This window comes from Rhinoderma darwinii, chromosome 3, assembly GCF_050947455.1.
Source record: "Rhinoderma darwinii isolate aRhiDar2 chromosome 3, aRhiDar2.hap1, whole genome shotgun sequence".
NCBI classification, from domain to species: domain Eukaryota; kingdom Metazoa; phylum Chordata; class Amphibia; order Anura; family Rhinodermatidae; genus Rhinoderma; species Rhinoderma darwinii.
In genome coordinates, this window is record NC_134689.1 from 188,151,905 (window position 1) to 188,176,349 (window position 24,445).

The 24,445-nt window shown below is 46.3% G+C and overlaps 1 protein-coding gene across 11 annotated transcripts in view; it reads right to left on the reverse strand.

Moving 5' to 3' along the window:
- CADPS2 (calcium dependent secretion activator 2) overlaps positions 1-24,445 on the reverse strand; it is a 616,089-nt gene that overhangs the window by 474,349 nt on the left and 117,295 nt on the right. The window lies entirely within an intron of this gene.

The following is a 24,445-nucleotide window of genomic DNA, read 5'->3' on the forward strand; positions in this document are numbered from 1 at the left end:
AGTCCGACCTCCCTGGATAACGGGGCAGTCCATGTGACCGCTGCAGCCTGTGATTAGCCTGTGATTGGCTGCAGCGGTCACATGGGATGAAACGTCATCCCGGGAGGCAGAACTGGAGGAAGAAGCAGGTAAGTAAACTTTTAATACTATTAACTCCAGCGGTAGTCACTTTCCCAGGTGCTGAAAGAGTTACTGCCAATCCGTTAACTGTTTCAGCACCCTGGACAGTGACTATCCCCTGACGTCGCCTAGCAACGCTCCCGTAATTACGGGTGCACACACGTAGCCACCCGTAATTACGGGAGCGCCATAGACTTCTATGGGCCTGCCCGTGCCGTAATTATGGCCTGAAATAAGACATGTTCCATATTTTTTCAACGGCCCGGGCACCTTCCAAACGGGAAGGTACCTGTGGCCAATAGAAGTATATGGGCCCGTAGTTGTATTTGTTGTATTTTTCAATAGCACCATTTTGGGGTACATAGAATTTATTGATGAACTTTTATTAACTTTTTTAGGGGGGGGGGGGGGGATATAAAAAAAAATAAAAAAAAGGAATTTCACCACACTTTTTTGCGTCCTAAATTTACGACGATTACATTGTGGTATAAATAACACAATATCTTTATTCAGCGAGTTGTTACGATTACAACTATACCAAAAGTATATTGCTTTGTTATGTTTTACTATTTTTACGCAGTAATACCACTTTTTTTTTTCAAAATTATTTGTTTTTGTGTCTCTATATCTGAAGAGACATAACTTTTTTATTATTCTGCCGATGCAGCTGTATGAGGGCTATTTTTTTGCGGGGCGACATGTAGTTTTTATTGGTACCATTTTGGAGTAGATGCGAGTATTTGATCACTTTTCATCAAATTTTTTCTAAGGCAGGATTCACAGAAAACAGCAATTTTTGCATTGTTTTTTATTTTATACGCATTCGCTGAGCGGGTTAAATAATACTTTATAGTTGGGGTCCTTACGATACCAAATATGTGTAACTTTTTATTTTTTTGTTAATAATAAAGCATTTTGTAAGGGGAAAAAGCATGTTTTACATTTTTTTTTTCACTTATTATTAACTTTATTAAAAAATTTTGTAAAACTTTTTTACTAGTCCCACTCGGGGACTTTACTATGCGATCATCCGATCGCTTTTATAATACACTGCAATACTTCTGTATTGCAGTGTATTACTGCCTGTCCGTGTAAAATGGATAGGCATCTGCTAGGCCATGCCTCTGGCATGGCCTAGCAGGCATTAACTAGTGGCAGAACGGAGGGCCTTTATTAGGGACCCGGCTGCCATAGAAGACACCGGCACTCTGCAATCACACGCAGGATGCCAGTGGGGTGAGAGAGGGATCTCCCTCCCTCTCCCCAAAACTACTCAGATGCGGAGCTTGCTATTGAGCGTCGCATTTGAGGGGTTATACGGATATTGATCTTGCCCGTTCGAGCAGGGCTGCTCACTGACCTCAGCTACCTCCGATAGCTGATAACAGGGAGCTTGAACAGCTCCCTGCTCTGTTTATTTATTCTGATGCAGCGCCGTAAAAAGGCAATTGCATCAGAACAAAGCCCGTTAGTGGCCACCGTAAAAACACTAACGGGCGATCACTAATGGGTTAAAGGGAAATGGTGATCAGCATTTGGCCATCAAACTGCCAGTATAGCGCTGTTATATTTCAACCATTCCCTTGTTAAAATGGTCAGGTAACCCCTTTTGTAGCGTAATACGTTTAATAATGGCACGCACTGTAAGCACATAGCATTACTGGAATCTTCGCGGCGGCGCAGCAGGGTTGCAGAGTCAGAGTCAGCGCTGTAAGTACGCCTATTCTTCTGTAGCAGACATCCCCATCTCCAAAACATGCGTGGGATTTAAGAGCCGCAAGTACTGACATTAACAGGTAAGGGGATGTTAATCACCGAGGAACAGGCGTTCTTACATCGCTGACTTGGTGAATCTGCAATGATGCTGCGGCACCCAGATGACTCCAGGTATTCTATTTGCATAGAGCGCACTATAAACTTATTATTCTGCAAAAAGGGTCATCTGACTATTTTTTAACAAGGGCATGGATCTAAAAGTGCTATGCCGAAATTTTAATGGCCAAACATCTCACGACAGGTTCCCCTTAAATATTAATTATCATGTTCCAATTGACAGCAGGAAAATATTTTTTACAAACTACTTTTTTTTTGCTAGCTATTCTTTTAATTCGAACATCTTGCTTATCAAAGCCCACAAGACACAGGTTATACTACATAGATATTGTTTTCACGGACAGCAAGAAAAACAACAGGAGTGAGCGCACGCAAATTAGAAGTTGATGCCTCTAATTTTTTAGGATCTATTTACAAAACTTTTTCCTTGGCCTATAATTAACCCCTTGAGTGCCCAGCTCATTTTCGCCTACAGGACCAGACCCATTTTTTCAAATCTGACGTGTCACTTTATGTGGTAATAACTTGGGAATGCTTTTACTTATCCAAGCGATTCCGAGATCGTTTTTTCATATTTTACTATAGGTTAGTGGGAAAATTTGGTCGATAAATTCATTGCTTATTTGTGAAACACACTAAAATTTGGCGAAAATTTGCAAAGATTAGGATTTTTCTAAATTTTAATGTATCTGCTTGTAAAACAGATAGTAATACCACACAAAATAGTTACTAAATAACATTTACCATATGTCTACTTTATGTTTGCATCGTTTTTTGAACGTCCTTTTATTTTTCTAGGACGTTACAAGGCTTAGAACTTTAGCAGAAATGTATTACATTTTCAAGAAAATTTCAAAAGGCTATATTTTCAGGGACCAGTTCAGTTCTTTAGTGGCTTTGAGGGGCCCATATATTTGAAACCCCCATAATACACCTCATTGTAAAAATTTTAAAAACTGCACCACTCAAAGTATTCAAAACAGGATTCAGAAAGTGTTTTAACCCTTTAAGCGTTTCACAGGAATTAAAGCCAAATAGAGGTGAAATGTAAACATTTAATTTTTTTTGCCAAAATTCATTTGTATTACATTTTTTTCCTTAACACAGAAGGTTTTACCAGAGAAATGCAACTCAATATTTATTGCCCAGATTCTGCAGTTTTTAGAAATATCACACATGTGGCCCTAGCGTGCTTATGGACTGAAACACCGGCATCAGAAGCAAAGGTGCACCTAGTGGATTTTGGGGCCTCCTTTTTTAGAATATATTTTAGGCACCATGTCAGTTTTGAAGAGGTATTGTGGTGCCAAAACAGTGGAAACCCCCCAAAACCCCATTTTGGAAACTACACCCCTCACGGAATGTTTCTAGGGGTATATTTAGCATTTTGACCCCAGTGTTTGCTAAATTTATTTTAATTTGTCTGTAATAATTTTTACAAGGAATAAAAAAAGAAAAAGCACCCCAACATTTGTAAAGCAATTTCTCCTCGATTACGGAAGTACCACATATGTGGTCATAAACTTCTATTTAGAACCACCGCAGGGCTAAGAAGGGCAGTAACACCATTTGGATTTTGGAGAGCAGATTTTTCAGGAATAGTTTTCAGTGCCATGTCGCGTTTGCAACGCACTAGAGGGACCAAAACAGTGGAAACACCCAAAAGGTACCCTCATTTTGAAAACTACACCCCTTAAGGAATTTTTCTAGGGGGTATAGCTAGCATTTTTACCTCACAGGTTTTTTTCTGAATTTATAGGAGTTAGTCTGTGAAGATGAAAATCAACTTTTTTTTTCTGAAAAAACATAGGATTTTCTAAATTTTACAAGGAATAAAAGAGAAAAAGCACCCCAACACTTGTAAAGCATTTTCTCCTGATTACGGAAATACCCCATGAGTGGTAATAAACTGCTGTTTGAGCACATGGCAAAGCTCAGAGGGGAAAGAGCGTCATTTGGCATTTGGAGCACAGATTTTGCTGGAATAGTTTTCAGGCGCCATGTTGCATTTGAAGAGCCCCTGAGATATTAGTACAGTGGAAACCCCCAATAATTAAACCCCATTTTGGAAACTACACACATTGAGGATTTTATTTAGGGGTGTAGTGAGAATTTGGACTCCTCGGGTGTTTCATAGAAGTCAAACACTGGGCCTTGAAAATGAAAAATTTAGTTTTTTCCAATAAAACGTTGATTTAGCCCAAAACTTTTCATTTATACAAGGGGTAATAGAAGAAAGAGTACTGCTCAATTTGTTACGCAAATTTCTCCTGATTACAGCAATACCTCATATGTGGTTGTAAACTGCTATATGGGAACACGGCAAGGGTCAGAAAGGAAGGAGCACCATTTGGTTTTGGATTACAGATTCTGTTGGAATATTTTTTAGGCGCCATATTATGTTTTCAGAGTCCATGAGGTACCAATAGAGCGGAAACTCACAAGACGTGACCCCACAAGACCTCAAAGTATTCATCTAGGGCAGGGGTCTCAAGCTAGTATCGGCTCTGCTCCGGGACACTGTGGAATTCCTTGACATTGCTGTCCATATATGGACAGTGTTGTCAGGGTCTTCCCATAGCGGAGTCCCAGGCGGAACGCTAGTAACGGCTCTGATCCGGGACTCTGTTGAATTCCATGACATCGCTGTCCATGTATGGACACGCGATGTCTGGGACTTCCCCAGAGCCAGAGTCCTGAGCAGAGGGCTAGCATAGGCTCTGCTCTGGGACTCTGTGGAATCCCCTGATATCGCTGTCCACATATGGACAGCGATGTCTAGGGCTTCCCCATAGCCAGACAGTGATGTCAGGAGAACAGCTGTAGTAACAGTAGGAGCACTACTAGCACTCTGCCCAGGACTCCTGCTCTGGAGTTGCCCCTGACATCTCTGTCCATATATGAACAGTGATGTCAGGAGCAGAGCTGGAATCCTAGGCAGAGTGCTAGAAGCGGCTCTGCTCTCGGACTCCAGCTCTGGGCAAGCCCCTGCCATCACTGTCCATATATGGACACTGATGTCCTTCCCCAGAGTTCCGGAGCAGAACCTATACTAGTGCTCTGCTCTGGGACACCGGCTCTGGGGTTGCCCTTAAGATCACATTCCAGTTCAGGAGGATCCCCTGACGTCACTGTGTATGGACAGTGACATCAGGGGCTCCTCCAGCAGAGGAATCCCTGGCCAAAGCGTTGACAATGCTCTGGCTGGGGATTCCACTCCTAGAGGGAGCCCCAATGGAGCGGTCTACTGGGGGTGTGTGCGGCACCATCTACAAGGGGTGTGTGCGGCACCATCTACAAGGGGTGTGTGCGGCACCATCTACAGAGGGGTGTGTGCGGCACCATCTACAGAGGGGTGTGTGCGGCACCATCTACAGAGGGGTGTGTGCGGCACCATCTACAGAGGGGTGTGTGCGGCACCATCTACAGAGGGCACTGTGGCGGCATCTACAGAGGGCACTATGGCGGCATCTACAGGAGGCACTGTGCCGGCATCTACAGGGGGCACTGCGGCGGCATCTACAGGGGGCACTGCGGCGGCATCTACAGGGGGCACTGCGGCGGCATCTACAGAGGGCACTGCGGCGGCATCTACAGAGGGCACTGCGGCGGCATCTACAGAGGGCACTGCGGCGGCATCTACAGAGGGCACTGCGGCGGCATCTACAGAGGGCACTGCGGCGGCATCTACAGAGGGCACTGCGGCGGCATCTACAGAGGGCACTGCGGCCGCATCTACAGAGGGCACTGCGGCCGCATCTACAGAGGGCACTGTGGGTGTGTGGCAGTATCTACAGGGGACACTGGCATTATCTAGGGGTGTGTGGCAGTATCTACAGAGGGCACTGTGGGTGTGTGGCAGTATCTACAGAGGACACTGGCATTATCTAGGGGTGTGTGGCAGTATCTACAGAAGGCACTGTGGCAGAATCTACAGAGGGCACTGTGGCGGCATCTACAGAGGGCACTGTGGCGGCATCTACAGAGGGCACTGTGGCGGCATCTACAGAGGGCACTGTGGCGGCATCTACAGAGGGCACTGCGGCGGCATCTACAGAGGGCACTGCGGCGGCATCTACAGAGGGCACTGCGGCGGCATCTACAGAGGGCACTGCGGCGGCATCTACAGAGGGCACTGCGGCGGCATCTACAGAGGGCACTGCGGCGGCATCTACAGAGGGCACTGCGGCGGCATCTACAGAGGGCACTGCGGCGGCATCTACAGAGGGCACTGCGGCGGCATCTACAGAGGGCACTGCGGCGGCATCTACAGAGGGCACTGCGGCGGCATCTACAGAGGGCACTGCGGCGGCATCTACAGAGGGCACTGCGGCGGCATCTACAGAGGGCACTGCGGCGGCATCTACAGAGGGCACTGCGGCGGCATCTACAGAGGGCACTGCGGCGGCATCTACAGAGGGCACTGCGGCGGCATCTACAGAGGGCACTGCGGCGGCATCTACAGAGGGCACTGCGGCGGCATCTACAGAGGGCACTGCGGCGGCATCTACAGAGGGCACTGCGGCGGCATCTACAGAGGGCACTGCGGCGGCATCTACAGAGGGCACTGCGGCGGCATCTACAGAGGGCACTGCGGCGGCATCTACAGAGGGCACTGCGGCGGCATCTACAGAGGGCACTGCGGCGGCATCTACAGAGGGCACTGCGGCGGCATCTACAGAGGGCACTGCGGCGGCATCTACAGAGGGCACTGCGGCGGCATCTACAGAGGGCACTGCGGCGGCATCTACAGAGGGCACTGCGGCGGCATCTACAGAGGGCACTGCGGCGGCATCTACAGAGGGCACTGCGGCGGCATCTACAGAGGGCACTGCGGCGGCATCTACAGAGGGCACTGCGGCGGCATCTACAGAGGGCACTGCGGCGGCATCTACAGAGGGCACTGCGGCCGCATCTACAGAGGGCACTGCGGCGGCATCTACAGAGGGCACTGCGGCGGCATCTACAGAGGGCACTGCGGCGGCATCTACAGAGGGCACTGCGGCGGCATCTACAGAGGGCACTGCGGCGGCATCTACAGAGGGCACTGCGGCGGCATCTACAGAGGACACTGGCATTATCTAGGGGTGTGTGGCAGCATCTACAGAGGACACTGTGGGTGTGTGGCAGTATCTACAGAGGACACTGGCATTATCTAGGGGTGTGTGGCAGTATCTACAGAAGGCACTGTGGCAGAATCTACAGAGGGCACTGTGGCAGTTTCTACAGAGGGCACTGTGGCAGTTTCTACAGAGGGCACTGTGGCAGTTTCTACAGAGGGCACTGTGGCAGTTTCTACAGAGGGCACTGTGGCAGTTTCTACAGAGGGCACTGTGGCAGTTTCTACAGAGGGCACTGTGGCAGTTTCTACAGAGGGCACTGTGGCAGTTTCTACAGAGGGCACTGTGGCAGTTTCTACAGAGGGCACTGTGGCAGTTTCTACAGAGGGCACTGTGGCAGTTTCTACAGAGGGCACTGTGGCAGTTTCTACAGAGGGCACTGTGGCAGTTTCTACAGAGGGCACTGTGGCAGTTTCTACAGAGGGCACTGTGGCAGTTTCTACAGAGGGCACTGTGGCAGTTTCTACAGAGGGCACTGTGGCAGTTTCTACAGAGGGCACTGTGGCAGTTTCTACAGAGGGCACTGTGGCAGTTTCTACAGAGGGCACTGTGGCAGTTTCTACAGAGGGCACTGTGGCAGTTTCTACAGAGGGCACTGTGGCAGTTTCTACAGAGGGCACTGTGTCAGTTTCTACAGAGGGCTCTGTGGCAGTTTCTACATCATACAACATATCTGTGGACCAATATGATTTTATGGTTGTTTTTTTTTTTTATAACGCCCACGTTGAGCGAGACCCGCCAGAAGGTTGCATTTTCGTTTGGATTGGTTGGGTGCCAGGCTTGGGTTTTGGCACAATGGGATGTCGGATTTTTGGCAAAGAATTGTTGTGCATATAAATTTGTTTGCACAACCATGAGGTTAACTAAAGTATCCAAAAAAAAACATTTAAAATAATCAATTTCTTAAAATGCCAGTTGGATTTATTTTTATGCCAGGGGCAGAGGTAAACTCAAGTATTTTAGGTGTAGGGGGCAGGCGGTAGCCATATGGGGTCACTAGTGCTGGGCTCATTCAGATCACTAGCCCTGCTTCGTTTCTGAGGGGGTTCCTCGTCATCAGTGGAGGAGGATAACAAAAACCCTGATTCATCCTCACTGGCGCATTCAGTATCAGAACATAAAATGGCATATGCCTCCACGCTAAATAGACTAGACATTCTGAGTGTGTAATAACGATGCACTAACCCAGACGTGCAAAACAAAATTCCTGAATTACTCTAAAAAAAATTGGGCTTTTTTTATTAAGACAAAATTAGAACCCTGGCAAGGAAACTGACGTGCAAAAGTAGCACACAAGCTATTCTATTACTAAAACTTTTTTTTGTATTTTTTTTAATGAAGATAAAACGAAAAAAAAAACACAAAAAAACTACTAGTCAAATATATGGTAGTAGTGGGTAAAGTTGAACTAGTGCTGTTGGGCACTAAAGGGTAGGCAGTAAATGGTACTGGTGGGCACTAAAGGGTGCTGGCAGACACTAAAGCGTCACTAAAGGGTGGGCAGTAATGGGTGCTGGTGGACTATAGCAGTACTAAAGGATGGGCAGTAAAGGGTGCTGGTGGACGCTAATGGGTGCTGGCAGATACTGTAGCGTCACTAAAGGGTGGGCAGTAGAAGGTGCTGGTGGACAATAAAAGGTGATGGTAGACTCTATAGCAGCACTAAAGGATGGGCAGTAAAGAGGGCTGATGGGTCCTAAAGGGGGCTTATATACTGATGGGCACTAAAGAAAATTATTATATATATTTGATTGTTACTACTGAGGGCTGATGGGCACTATAATGGGCTGATGGTGAGCACTAAAGGGGGCTGGTGGGCACTAAAGAGGGCTTATATACTAATGGGCACTAAAGAAGATTATTATATGTGTGTTTGATTGCTACTATTGAGGGGAACTATAAAGGGCTGATGGGCACTGTAAAGGATGATGGGCACTATAAGGGGGGTGATGGGCACTATAAGGGTCTGATGGGCACTATAAAGGGCTGATGGGCACTAAATATTATAGAAATATAATTATAGAAACGCTCTCGCTCTCTTTCTTCTCTGATCTCCTCACAAATCTCACAGAAATGAGGAGATCAGAGACGGTGACAGGAGCCTTCTCCTGTTTCCTACCTCATATACACTATGATTGGTCAGTCTCTAAAGACTGACCAATCACAGCAATCGCCGGCATGGGGGCATGCTGATTGGTCCCCAGCCTGGCAACAGAGGCGGTCAGCTATCAATGACAGCTGCCGTATCTTCGTTATCACTATGTGATGTCACATAGTGACAGTTTATTCCTGCTCCGCAATAGTACGGCGCAGGTCTGCTTCACTAAGCGGCGTGCGCCGTACTATTGCGGAGCAGGTCCGCAACTGGTTAAAATAAATATGATTAAAGAGAACCTTTCACCTCCCCAAACATGTGCAAATGAGTGCAGTATGTTAAAGGAAAGGCTTCACAAACCTTGTCTCACGTAAAATTACTGTTCTAACTCCCTCCGTTATTTACATATCGGTGCCGTTATATTTGGCGCCCGATATGTAAATAAGCCCCTGAACAGTCAATGGGGCATTTCTAACTAACTAAAAGGCACGGTGGCGTGATGTCACCGCTCTGACACTGTCCAATCAGCTGCGGACAGTGTCAGGGCGGCTTGCGCTGTGTTCTCTCCCACGAGAACACACATAGACTTGGTGGTTGTGCTGCAGATAGCGTGGGCGCGCACATCGACGGAAGTAAGTAGATCCGCTTCTCCTCATCGTCTCTTCTTGTTCCGTGGCGGCGGGAGTGGTGACGTCAATGTGCGAGCGAACGGCCATGCGCGCATGCATGCACGTGCGCACCCACGCTATCTGAAGCACAAACACCAAGTCTGTGTGTGTTCTCGAGGGAACACAGCGCAAGCCGCCCTGACACTGACCGCAGCTAATTGGACAGTGTCAGAGTGAAGACATCACGCCCCCTTGCCTTTTAGTTAGTTAGAAACGCCCCTTTGACTGTTTAGGGGCTTATTTACATATTGGGCGCCAAATAGAACGGCACCGATATGTAAATAACAGAGGGAGTTCGATTTTTTTTTTTTACGTGAGACAGGTTTTGTGAAGCCTTTCCTATAACATGCTGCACTCAGCTGCACATGTTTGGGGAGGTGAAAGGTTCTCTTTAAGAAGGCTGTGTATATTATAGACAGGACCAGATTATAGGGACGGCAAAAGGAGCATTGGTGCCTCCACCACCCAGTTCCCAAAATACCCTCAGCATGAAGACACCACTACCTAGATAAAAGTCAGTGGTCGGGGGTGCATTTTTCCTGTCATAAGGAGCGGAGGGTAAGCATCTTTTAGTTAGTTGAAAAAGTACTGAGCCTATTACAGTACAACATGCCAAACCTTGTTTTACCCAACATAAGATACTGAGGGACAGGGGATCTGCTCTCATTTACATTAGATTGTTTTCGAATTCTGCTGACAACTTAAGTATGAGGGAGGAAATCCCACCTTTTGATCAGTGGCCTCTGTCAGCCTTGATCTGATTCTACTTATAATAGATTACAATAAAGTATACACATAGACTTATTTCAGGGATAGCCTAAAATTTCAATTACAATAATATTTGAAAAAAAATAAAAATGGAGCGTCTAGCGTGCTAAGGCCTCATGCACACGACCGTATTTTTTCACACCCGTAAATACTGGCGTAAATACGGGTCCGGTGTCACACGTATTCCACCCGTTTTGCACCAGTATTTACGAACCCGTGCTCGTAAATATGGGTCCGGTGTCACACGTATTCCACCCGTATTTACGAGCACGTTTTTGGCAGCAAAATAGCACTGCACTAATCGGCAGCCCCTTCTCTCTATCAGTGCAGGATAGAGAGAAGGGACAGCCTTTTCTGTAATAAAAGTTAAAGAAATTCATACTTACCGGCCGTTGTCTTGGTGACGCGTCCCTCTCTTCACATCCAGCCCGACATCCCTGGATGACGCGGCAGTCCATGTGACCGCTGCAGCCTGTGATTGACCTGTGATTGGCTGCAGCGGTCACATGGCCTGAAACGTCATCCAGGACGTCGGCCCGGATGTCGAGAGGGACGCGTCACCAAGGCAACGGGCGGGAGACCGGACTGGAGAGTTGTCGGTAAGTATGAACGTCTTTTATTTTTATTTTTTACAGGATAGGGGATACATGTCTTGTTTATGGCAGAGCGGGGAGATACCTCCCCGCTCTGCCATAGTTTTCATTGTAGTCCCGGCGGTAGTTACGCCACTGGGCTGTGGCCTGCAGACCGGGTAGTCCCCTGACCTCGCCTCACCTCGCAACGCTCCCGTAATCACGGGTGAACACACGCAGCCACCCATGATTACGGGAGCCCCATAGACTTCTATGGGATGCCCGTGCCGTTATTACGGCATGAAATAGGGCATGTTCTATCTTTTTTAACGGCACGGGTACCTTCCCGTGAGCAAACGGGAAGGTACCCGTGGCTAACAGAAGCCTATGAGCCCGTTATTGCGGGTCGTAATAACGACCCGCAATAACGGGTGTTTTTACGGTCGTGTGCATGAGGCCTAAAGCAATTAGTAATAACAACCTAAATAAAGATTAATTTCAGTTTTTCTACAATCAACATCTCATAACATTTAATTATTGCAGTTATCTTGTAACATAATTAGGTGGTGCAATGAAATGTTATCTTTTAAATTAGGCTATGTTCACATCACGTTTTTTTGCCTACATTTGACGAATAGTAAGATTCTGAATTATCCGTTAAATGGATTTCATTATAGCCTATGGGCTTAGATGCCACTATTAGGCATCTGTTTAGCTTATCCGTTGTCCATAGTCTATTATGGTATCCCTTTAACGTTTAGGTTATAAAACGCTATGGAAAAACCCCTTACGTATACGTTAAACGTATGCCTGTGAACTACGCCATACAGTGGAATATGTTACCCATAAGCTCCAATGTTAAAAAAAATACAATTTTTTTTTTACAGGATCAGGTGGAATGGAATAGCATAGGCTACTACGCGATTCCACCCTACTACGCCATATGTTGGCATCCATTGGGCTAATCAAGCCCTATGGACACATTTTGTGTGTACGTCAGGAGCTTTGTGTTCAATATCACGGATACATTTTGTGAAGTTAAAGTGCCCATACACATTAGACAAAACTCGACAATTTGCCGAAATCGGCAAGATTAGCTAACAATCCAAGGTGCATGGGGCCACTCAACTCTTAATTTGAACCTGCCTGATCCGAAGAGAAGCTGATGTCATCGGCTTAATGTTATTTAAACGGGTATTAAAGGGCGTCGTCTTTTTTAGAAATCCCATTTTGATGTACCCGGTTAGGGAGTTTATGGAGGGGAGTCTTTTGTTCTGGATTCTCATCTCTTGGCCAGAGTAGAGAGCAGTTACAAAGAGTGTCTGGTGTTCTGGACAACATATCCTTTGCTGCATTACAGAGACAACTTAATGATTTCAATGAACACTGTTTACACTAAGAAAAGGAGATTGTCCAAAGTAGAGAACCCCTTTAAGTGTTATCAAAAGGGATCATATCACTAGAAAGTTAGTAAAAGTTAGCACCTTCGGCTTGCTTTTGCCATACACTGCAAAAACAATAGTCAAATCATGTATCATTTAGGGCCCATTCACATGAGCAACGTCAGTGTGCTGCGAATGGAAATCACGCACAGCACACGGACCCATTGATTTCAATGGGGCCGTTCACACATGCGTGAGTTTTCACGCAGCGAGAGTCCGCTGCGTGAAACTCACTGCATGTCCTACATTGGTGCGTTTTCACGCACCTACGCGCCCACTGAAGTCAATGGGTGCGTGATGAACATCTGTGTGCGGTGCGTGATTTACGCATCAGTCCGATTGAAAAAAAATTAATAAAAAGATGTGATTTGTGAGTGCGTAACGCATGCCACTCGCAAAGCACACTGATGCATAATGCTACACACACGGACCAGATTCACGCGTGTGAATCCGATATGCTTGTGTGAATGTAGCCTTACAGTTTAAAGCACAATCAAGGGTCGGACTGACCCAACCGGGGACTGGGGAATCCTCCAGTGGACCCTCCCCTCTTAATCCAGTAATATCCCCATCTGCTCTCACTACAATGTACTTCGCTCCAGTACTTTCTGAGCTTGGTGGTTTAAGTGGCTTGTGAACTAAGTGGAGTTCTAAAACCGGATTGTGTTGCTATTCGTTCCAGCTCAGCAGTTGACGAGGGGGAAGGGGTTAACTGGACACAGATTCGTTCCAGCTCAGCAGTTGACGAGGGGGAAGGGGTTAACTGGACACAGGTGGTATAAATTAGTCATCAGACCTCATTTAGGGCCCATTCACATGAGCAACGTCAGTGTGCTGCGAATGGAAATCACGCACAGCACACGGACCCATTGATTTCAATGGGGCCGTTCACACATGCGTGAGTTTTCACGCAGCGAGAGTCCGCTGCGTGAAACTCACTGCATGTCCTACATTGGTGCGTTTTCACGCACCTACGCGCCCACTGAAGTCAATGGGTGCGTGATGAACATCTGTGTGCGGTGCGTGATTTACGCATCAGTCCGATTGAAAAAAAATTAATAAAAAGATGTGATTTGTGAGTGCGTAACGCATGCCACTCGCAAAGCACACTGATGCATAATGCTACACACACGGACCAGATTCACGCGTGTGAATCCGATATGCTTGTGTGAATGTAGCCTTACAGTTTAAAGCACAATCAAGGGTCGGACTGACCCAACCGGGGACTGGGGAATCCTCCAGTGGACCCTCCCCTCTTAATCCAGTAATATCCCCATCTGCTCTCACTACAATGTACTTCGCTCCAGTACTTTCTGAGCTTGGTGGTTTAAGTGGCTTGTGAACTAAGTGGAGTTCTAAAACCGGATTGTGTTGCTATTCGTTCCAGCTCAGCAGTTGACGAGGGGGAAGGGGTTAACTGGACACAGATTCGTTCCAGCTCAGCAGTTGACGAGGGGGAAGGGGTTAACTGGACACAGGTGGTATAAATTAGTCATCAGACCTCATTTAGGGCCCATTCACATGAGCAACGTCAGTGTGCTGCGAATGGAAATCACGCACAGCACACGGACCCATTGATTTCAATGGGGCCGTTCACACATGCGTGAGTTTTCACGCAGCGAGAGTCCGCTGCGTGAAACTCACTGCATGTCCTACATTGGTGCGTTTTCACGCACCTACGCGCCCACTGAAGTCAATGGGTGCGTGATGAACATCTGTGTGCGGTGCGTGATTTACGCATCAGTCCGATTGAAAAAAAATTAATAAAAAGATGTGATTTGTGAGTGCGTAACGCATGCCACTCGCAAAGCACACTGATGCATAATGCTACACACACGGACCAGATTCACGCGTGTGAATCCGATATGCTTGTGTGAATGTAGCCTTACAGTTTAAAGCACAATCAAGGGTCGGACTGACCCAACCGGGGACTGGGGAATCCTCCAGTGGACCCTCCCCTCTTAATCCAGTAATATCCCCATCTGCTCTCACTACAATGTACTTCGCTCCAGTACTTTCTGAGCTTGGTGGTTTAAGTGGCTTGTGAACTAAGTGGAGTTCTAAAACCGGATTGTGTTGCTATTCGTTCCAGCTCAGCAGTTGACGAGGGGGAAGGGGTTAACTGGACACAGGTGGTATAAATTAGTCATCAGACCTCATTTTGAGCTTGCTCTTTCTGAGCTTGGTGGTTTAAGTGGCTTGTGAACTAAGTGGAGTTCTAAAACCGGAGTTGAAAAGAGGAGTTGAAGCCCCAGTAAGTACTCTTCTTTTTCTTTGACAATTGTTCGCTGTTTTGGTGTAACTTGGATAATGGATAGCAAGATTGGAGGTTTTCTTCAGTGCACAGTTTGCCATATGTATACACGACTGGAGCCGGAGTTCCAGGGTGAATATCTCTGTGGCAGATGTGAGCATGTTGTTCACCTGGAAGCTCGTATTAGAGATCTGGAGGAGCAGAATGCAACACTGAGGAGGATAGACAATTTTGAGCGGAGCTTGCTGCTCACAGAGCATGCAGTTAGTGGGTTAGAACTGGAGGGTGAAGACATGGGTGAGCAGGATCAGGTAAGTAGCTGGGTTAATGTAGTTAGGGGCAGTAGAAAGGGGTCAAAGACAAGGAAGGCCGATCCGGTTTCTGGCATTCCAAGCAAAATTGCCAGGTTGGGTGATGATGCGAGGGTGTCAGTCTCAGAAAAGGCAGCCCTAGTGGATACTGATCTCCCTAACAGCCGGGAGAACAGCCCAGCTAGTAGTCGGCGGGATGGTAATGCAGGCAAGCCAAGACAATTGATAGTTGTAGGGGATTCTATAATCAGGAAGACGGATAGAATAATTTGTCGCCAAGACCGCCTCAACCGAATGGTTTGCTGTCTCCCTGGTGCCAGGGTTCGGCATGTGGTGGAACGGGTGGACAAATTGCTGGGAGGGGCTGGTGATGATCCAGCTGTCGTGGTCCATGTCGGTACCAACGACAGAATAAATGGTAGGTGGAGGAGCCTTAAGAATAATTTTAAAGAACTAGGCTACAAGCTGAAGGGAAGGACCTCCAAGGTTGTATTCTCAGGAATACTGCCTGTGCCATGCGCATCACAGGAAAGACAGCGGGAGCTTAGGGAGTTAAATGCATGGCTGAAGTCTTGGTGTAGAGGAGAAGGATTTGGGTTCCTAGAGCACTGGGCTGACTTTTCATTGGGGTACAAACTGTATTCTGCAGATGATTTGCACCTAAATGGAAGGGGGTCCGCTGTGCTGGGGGAGAGAATTCTAGCTGGGGTGGCGGAGTATTTAAACTAGGGCTGAGGAGGGAGGTCAATGTAGAAAAAAAAGGGGTAGCCAGGTTAGAGAGGGGTCAGACTATATTGGTGGGGGGAGAAACAGAATGTGGGGAGAGGACTAGACAACAAGATAAGGAGATCCTTTCGTTACAAAACATCAGTGTAAATAAAAAGGACCGATTAATGTCAAATCACATTTCTGATAATAAAAGTGAAAAACTGACAGGCAAGTTAAAGTGTATGTTCACAAATGCCAGAAGTCTAGCAAGCAAAATGGGGGAGCTGGAGGCCTTGATACTGGAAGAAAATATAGATATAGTTGGTGTTGCTGAAACATGGCTGGACTCTTCACATGACTGGGCTGTAAATCTACAGGGTTTTACACTTTTTCGTAAAGACAGGACAAATAGGAAAGGTGGTGGTGTATGTCTGTATGTGAGAAGTGATATGAAGGCGAGTGTGAAAGAGACAATAGTGGGTGAAGACTGTGAGGAGGTTGAAACCTTGTGGGTGGAACTAGAAAGGGAGGTAAACACTGAAAAAATTACTTTTGGTGTAATCTATAGACCCCCCAATATAACTGAGGAGATGGAAGGTCAGATATATAAACAGATGGAGCGGGCTGCACAGGCGGGTACTGTAGTGATAATGGGAGATTTTAATTTCCGGGATATTAATTGGTGTCATGGTTCGGCTTCAACTGCAAAGGGGAGACATTTCCTCAACCTGTTGCAGGAAAATTTTATGGGCCAGTTTGTGGAAGACCCGACTAGAGGTGAAGCTCTGTTGGATCTGGTCATTTCTAATAATGCAGATCTTGTTGGGAATGTCAATGTTCGTGAAAACCTCGGTAACAGTGATCATAATATAGTTACATTTTACCTATACTGTAAAAAACAAACGCAGGCTGGGAGGGCAAAAACATTTAATTTTAAGAAAGCCAATTTCCCCAGGATGAGGGCTGCAATTCAGGATATAGACTGGGAAGAACTAATGTCAAATAATGGAACAAATGATAAATGGGAGATTTTCAAATCTACTTTGAGTTATTATAGTGCAAAATTTATTCCTACAGGTAATAAGTATAAACGACTCAAATTAAACCCCACATGGCTTACACCTTCTGTGAAAGGGGCAATACATGACAAAAAAAGGGCATTTAAAAAATACAAATCTGAGGGTACAGCTGTAGCCTTTGTAAAATATAAAGAGCTTAATAAAATCTGTAAAAATGTAATAAAATTAGCAAAAATACAAAATGAAAGGCAGGTGGCCAAGGATAGTAAAACAAATCCTAAAAAATTCTTCAAGCATATAAATGCAAAAAAGCCAAGGTCTGAACATGTAGGACCCCTAGATAATGGTAATGGGGAGTTGATCACAGGGGATCAAGAGAAGGCAGAGTTACTAAATGGGTTCTTTAGCTCTGTATATACAACAGAAGAAAGAGCAGCTGATGTAGCCGGTGCCAGTGCTGTTAATATATCAGTTGATATACTGAATTGGATGAATGTAGAGATGGTCCAAGCTAAATTAAATAAAATAAATGTGCACAAGGCTCCGGGACCAGATGGGTTACACCCTAGAATTCTTAAAGAGCTTAGTTCAGTTATTTCTGTCCCCCTTTTCATAATATTCAGAGAATCTCTAGTGACAGGTATAGTGCCGAGGGACTGGCGCAGGGCAAATGTGGTGCCTATTTTCAAAAAGGGCTCTAGATCTTCCCCGGGTAATTATAGACCAGTAAGCTTAACATCCATCGTGGGGAAAATGTTTGAGGGGCTATTGAGGGACTATATACAGGATTATGTGACAATAAATAGCATTATAAGTGACAGCCAGCACGGTTTTACTAAGGACAGAAGTTGTCAAACTAACCTAATCTGTTTTTATGAAGAGGTGAGCAGAAGTCTAGACAGAGGGGCCGCTGTGGATTTAGTGTTTTTGGACTTTGCAAAGGCATTTGACACTGTCCCCCATAGACGCCTAATGGGTAAATTAAGGACTATAGGTTTAGAAAATATAGTTTGTAATTGGATTGAGAATTGGCTCAAGGACCGTATCCAGAGGGTTGTGGTCAATGATTCCTTCTCTGAATGGTCCCCGGTTATAAGTGGTGTACCCCAGGGTTCAGTGCTGGGACCACTATTATTCAACTTATTTATTAATGATATAGAGGAAGGGATTAATAGCACTATTTCTATTTTTGCAGATGACACCAAGCTATGTAATATAGTTCAGACTATGGAAGATGTTCATGAATTACAGGCAGATTTAAACAAACTAAGTGTTTGGGCGTCCACTTGGCAAATGAAGTTTAATGTAGATAAATGTAAAGTTATGCATCTGGGTACCAACAACCTGCATGCATCATATGTCCTAGGGGGCGCTACACTGGCGGATTCACTTGTTGAGAAGGATCTGGGTGTACTTGTAAATCATAAACTCAATAACAGCATGCAGTGTCAATCAGCTGCTTCAAAGGCCAGCAGGATATTGTCGTGTATTAAAAGAGGCATGGACTCGCGGGACAGGGATGTAATAATGCCACTTTACAAAGCATTAGTGAGGCCTCATCTAGAATATGCAGTTCAGTTCTGGGCTCCAGTTCATAGAAAGGATGCCCTGGAGTTGGAAAAAATACAAAGAAGAGCAACGAAGCTAATAAGGGGCATGGAGAATTTAAGTTATGAGGAAAGATTGAAAGAATTAAACCTATTTAGCCTTGAAAAAAGACGACTAAGGGGGGACATGATTAACTTATATAAATATATTAATGGCACATACAAAAAATATGGTGAAATCCTGTTCCTTGTAAAACCCCCTCAAAAAACAAGGGGGCACTCCCTCCGTCTGGAGAAAAAAAGGTTCAAGCTGCAGAGGCGACAAGGCTTCTTTACAGTGAGAACTGTGAATTTATGGAATAGCCTACCGCAGGAGCTGGTCACAGCAGGGACAGTAGATGGCTTTAAAAAAGGGTTAGATAATTTCCTAGAACAAAAAAATATTAGCTCCTATGTGTAGAAATTTTTCCTTCCCTTTTCCCTTCCCTTGGTTGAACTTGATGGACATGTGTCTTTTTTCAGCCGTACTAACTATGTAACTATGTAACTATGTAACTTCAGACAAGTAGAAGCCCCACCCACAGTCCTGAGCCTTCTGTAGAGCCAGCTGGCCCTGTTTTAATACAGCCAGGGCCATTTGTAATGTAGCACTGGGAAAACTTGATGCAGAGCCTGCACCATTCTCCCTTTCCGTCAATAAGTTACAACAGCCAAGGGGAGAGATTCCGCCTTCAAAGACACTGAAAGCAGGGCTGGAATAATATACGGGAGTCTCCTGCCTTCTTCTACACCCCTCTACCTGTATATTTACGAATGGCTCCCATGCACTGCTTTCCTGGGATAGGATGAGGGTATGGCCCCTGTGTCATCCAGCTGCCTGCATGACAGAGATCCAGACTTTAGCTACCTGCAAAAAAAGGTAAGTGTCTGAGAAATGTGTACATGTGCGTATTGTGTGTGTGTGTATATATATATATATATATATATATATATATATATAATATATATAGGGTGAGTAACGTGTATGTGGGTGAGTAACGTGAATACGCATGTGCATTTTCATGTGAATAATGTGTATTTGTGTGAGTAATGTGTATTGCATAGGCCTGCTGCTGCAGCAATTGCCGGGATCGAAGAGAATTCAGGGGCGCCGATTAGTTGCCATGGCAGCCAGTGGCCTAACAAAGGCCCCCAGGCCTGCCAAAGCTTTATGCCTATGAGGCATTGCCAAGGGCCTAATTCAATACCTGCCATTTTTTTACTGACAGGCAATAATGATTTGGTAGAATAAAGTATTATAGTGACTTTATAATACAGGGTGTTTCAATGGCTAACACATTATTTGAACCCAACGGTGAATGGCATAAAAAAAATATATGCAGAATTGCATTTGTTTTTATCCCCCACCAATTTTTTCCTGAAAAAAATAAATTAAAAAATCTATATCCACCCCAGAGTGGTTCTATAAAAATTATGACTCGTAACGCAAAAAACAACCTCTTACCTGGCTACGTTGACAGGAAAAAAACAAAACGTTATGGCTTTTGGAATGCGGCGACAATAGTTTTTTTACATAAAATCTGCTATTGGGGTAGGCAAACACTAGGCGGATACGCTACGTAGAACTGCACAGCATGTCCGCCCAGGTAGCCTCAGGGAATTCCGCCCGAAAAACAGCAACAAATTGTGTTGCGGCTTTTCGGGCGGCATGTCTGCTGCAGAAATACTGCAGCAATTATAAAAGTTAAAGGGGTTGTCCAGGGAAAAAAAAAATTCAAAAAAATGTCCCCCAGCCTTTATTTGCCTTCCCTAATACCCCCTATTAAACTTCTAACCAGTTTCTGTTTGATTTCCATCATCACTGCTGGTTTTTCTGTTTGTTTACATCCCTTGCTGTTTGCTTACATCCCTTACTGGCTGTTTCCTGTCTTGTAACCCACTATACCCATGATCCCCGGCTGCATCTGAGGAGACCGTGGCATCCCCCCCCCCTTCCTCCAAAGCACCTCAGCTATTTGCATACTGCCACGCCCCTCTATGGTCACATGGTCCTTCCCTGCTCTAATTACAGATTACAGGCAGACGCTCCCTCCCTGCACACGGTCTGAGGCCGGATTACACCAGCGTGTGCCTTTTGCTTGTGCAAAAAACGCGTCGTTTTGTGCGCATAAAAGGTACATAACAGCTCCGTGTGTCAGCAGCGTATGATGCATGGCTGCGTGATTTTCGCACAGCCGCCATCATTATGACACTCTGTTTGCATGTTTGTAGCACGTGGTGCTTTTCTGGTTTCATTCATACTTTTTACTGCTGTTGCGCGAATCACGCGCGTACCACGGAAGTGCTTCCGTGTGCTGCGCGTGATTTTCACGCACCCATTGACTTCAATGGGTGCGTGATGCGCGAACAACACACAAATATCGGACATGTCGTGAGTTTTACGCAGCGGACACACGCTGCGTGAAACTCACAGACAATCTGCACGGCCCCATAGACTAATATAGGTCTGTGCGAGGCGCGTGAAAATCACGCGCGTTGCACGGACGTATTACACGTTCGTCTAAATAAGCCCTTACACAGTAATAATCATCATTATCCTTTGTGCCTCCATCTATCCCTGATCTAAGTACAGGCACCCGTCTCCCTCCCCCGTCCCTTCCACAGCCTGATAAATGTCAGGGTATGTTCACAGGCAAAGACGTCTCAAAATACGGAGCCGTTTTCAAGAGAAAACAGCTCCTGATTTTCAGACTTTTTTGTGCAAATCGCGATTTTCGCTGCGTTTTTTACGCTCGTTTTTGGAGCTTTTTTCACTACAGTCTATGGAAAATGGCTCCAAAAACGTCTCAAGAGGTTTCCTGCACTTTTTTTCGCGGTCGTTTTTTTATGCGTAAAAATACACAGAAAAAAACGCTCCTTCGGAACAGAACGCCGTTTTCCCATTGAAATCAATGGGCAGATGTTTGGAGGCGTTCTGCTTCGGATTTTTCGGTCGTTTTTCTGGAGTTTACGGCCCGAAAAACGGACGAAAATAGGCCGTGTGAACATGCCCTAAGTCTGCCCACTCCACCTAAGTCAGACATCTTGGTACACACAATCCAGTCAGCACATTTACCTCACCTGCTGCTGGATCTGTTCCAATAGATCCTGTATTAGGCCCTGTTCACACTGAGTTTTTTTGCTGGCAGAAAATTCTGCATCAAGATTCTGTCTTGAATTTGGAGGCAGATTTTGACCTGCCTTCACGCCGTTTGCCACGATTTTTGCCCGCGGCCATTGAGGGAAAAAGAAGCGACATGCCCGATCTTCGGGTGTTTACTCCTCTGACCTCCCTCTGACATCTATGGGAGGCAGAGAAAGCGATTTTCGCAGCGTATTTGCAAGTTGCGCTCAATGCCCGCAGGCGAAAATCGTGGCAAACGGCGTGTAGGCAGATCAAAATCTGCCTGAAAATTCAAGCAAAATGTTGAGGCAGAATTTTCTGCCTGCAAATAACTGTGTGAACAGGGCCTTACAGTGAAGCAACCACTACTCCAAACAATGGTAAAACTTTTCTTTTTTTTACATAATTTACTATAAATGATGTAAGGCCCCATACACACTAACGTGCTTTTGTGGGCGCAATTCCCCCGAAAATCCATGAGAGAATTGCGGCCCCAATCACTTCTATGGGCCCATGCAAAAGACCGTGGTTTCCAAGGTCCGTGCATGGCCCAGAACCCTGGACCGCGGAAAGAACGGACATTTCTTAGTACGGCCATGTTCTGCGGTCCAGGCTCATAGAAAATAATGGACGTGGCCATGTGCACGGCCCGCAATTTGCGGGTGGCTCGGGGGTGATACTCCGGGGCAGGCTGACCCGACGATCACGGCCGTGCACATGAGGCCTTAGTGTGTCTCACTATTTATATATATTTTTATATGTATAATTTTGTGTATGTGTGTATATATATATATATATATATATATATATATATATATATATATATATATATATATATATAAAATGTGTGTGTGTGTATATATATATATATATATATATACACACACATACATATATATGAACACATACAAATTATATATATATATATATATATATATATATATATATATATACACACACGCATATACATACACACACACAAAATTATAGATATATGTATATATACACATATATACACACAGTGCAGGAACTACAAGTGTGAAGAAGGATGAGAAGGTGTGGATGACGAGATTGTCAGAGGAGGGGGCGTGTTCTGTGATTAATGACGCTCCGTGTCTTTGCTAAGACAGCACTTTCGACTGTGTAAAGACACGGCGCGTCATCAACTGCCTTTAGGCTCTATTCACACGAGAGGGTCTGAGTGTCGGCCTATAAAAAAACGGCGGTTTTGGTCCGTTTTCTCGGCCGTTTTGCATCTGTTCCGTTCGGGCCATGCTTCCGTTTTTTACCCGTTTTGCACCCGTTTTTTTCCTTGTCCGTTTTAAAAACGGATGAATTTCATTTGTCAATATTCTGCCACACACTGCCCTCTGTAGATAATGTCACACACTACCTTCTATAGATACTGCTACAGCCCCCCCTGTAGGTAATGCCACACAGCCCCCTGTAGGTAATGCCACACAGCCCCCCTGTAGGTAATGCCACACAGCCCCCCTGTAGGTAATGCCACACAGCCCCCTGTAGGTAATGCCACACAGCCCCCTGTAGGTAATGCCACACAGCCCCCTGTAGGTAATGCCACACAGCCCCCTGTAGGTAATGCCACACAGCCCCCTGTAGGTAATGCCACACAGCCCCGCTGTAGGTAATGCCACACAGCCCCCCTGTAGGTAATTCCACACAGCCCCCCTGTAGGTAATGCCACACAGCCCCCCTGTAGGTAATGCCACACAGCCCCCCTGTAGGTAATTCCATACAGCCCCCCTGTAGGTAATGCCAAACAGCCCCCCTGTAGGTAATTCCATACAGCCCCCCTGTAGGTAATGCCACACAGCCCCCCTGTAGGTAATTCCACACAGCCCCCCTGTAGGTAATGCCACACAGCCCCCTGTAGGTAATGCCACACAGCCCCCCTGTAGGTAATTCCATACAGCCCCCCTGTAGGTAATGCCAAACAGCCCCCCTGTAGGTAATGCCAAACAGCCCCCCTGTAGGTAATGCCACACAGCCCCCCTGTAGGTAATGCCACACAGCCCCCCTGTAGGTAATGCCACACAGCCCCCCTGTAGGCAATGCCACACAGCCCCCCTGTAGGCAATGCCACACATCCCCATTGTAGGCAGTGCCACACAGCCCCCTGTAAGTAATGCCACACAGCCCCTGTAAGTAATGCCACACAGCCCCCTGTAAGTAATGCCACACAGCCCCCCTGTAGGTAATGCCACACAGCTCCCCTGTAGGTAATGCCACACAGCCCCCCTATAGGTAATGCCACACAGCCCCCCTGTAGGTAATGCCACACAGCCCCATGTAGGTAATGCCACATAGCCCCCCTGTAGGTAATGCCACATAGCCCCCCCTGTAGGTAATTCCACATAGCCCCCCTGTAGGTAATGCCACACAGCCCCCCTGTAGGCAATGCCACACAGCCCCCCTTGTAGGTAGTGCCACCCCCCCCCCTACTTTCCTGTAGGGGACGGCTCTGGAGAAATCCCTCACTTCACTGTCCATATATGAACAGTGAAGTGAGGTACCTCTCCTGGAACGGAATCCCCGGCCACATCGGCGGGGATTCCGCTTCAGAAGTCCCTGACGTCACTGTGTCCATACATGGACACAGTGAAGTCTGTGACTTCTCCTGGAGCGGAATCCCCGGCCACATCGGCAGGGATTCCGCTTCAGAAGTCCCTGACGTCACTGTCCATATATGGGCACAGTGAAGTCAGTGACTTTTCCTGGAGAGGAATCCCCGGCCAATTCGCCGGTGATTCCACTTCAGAAGTCACTGTGTCCATATATGGACACAGTGAAGTCCGTGACTTCTC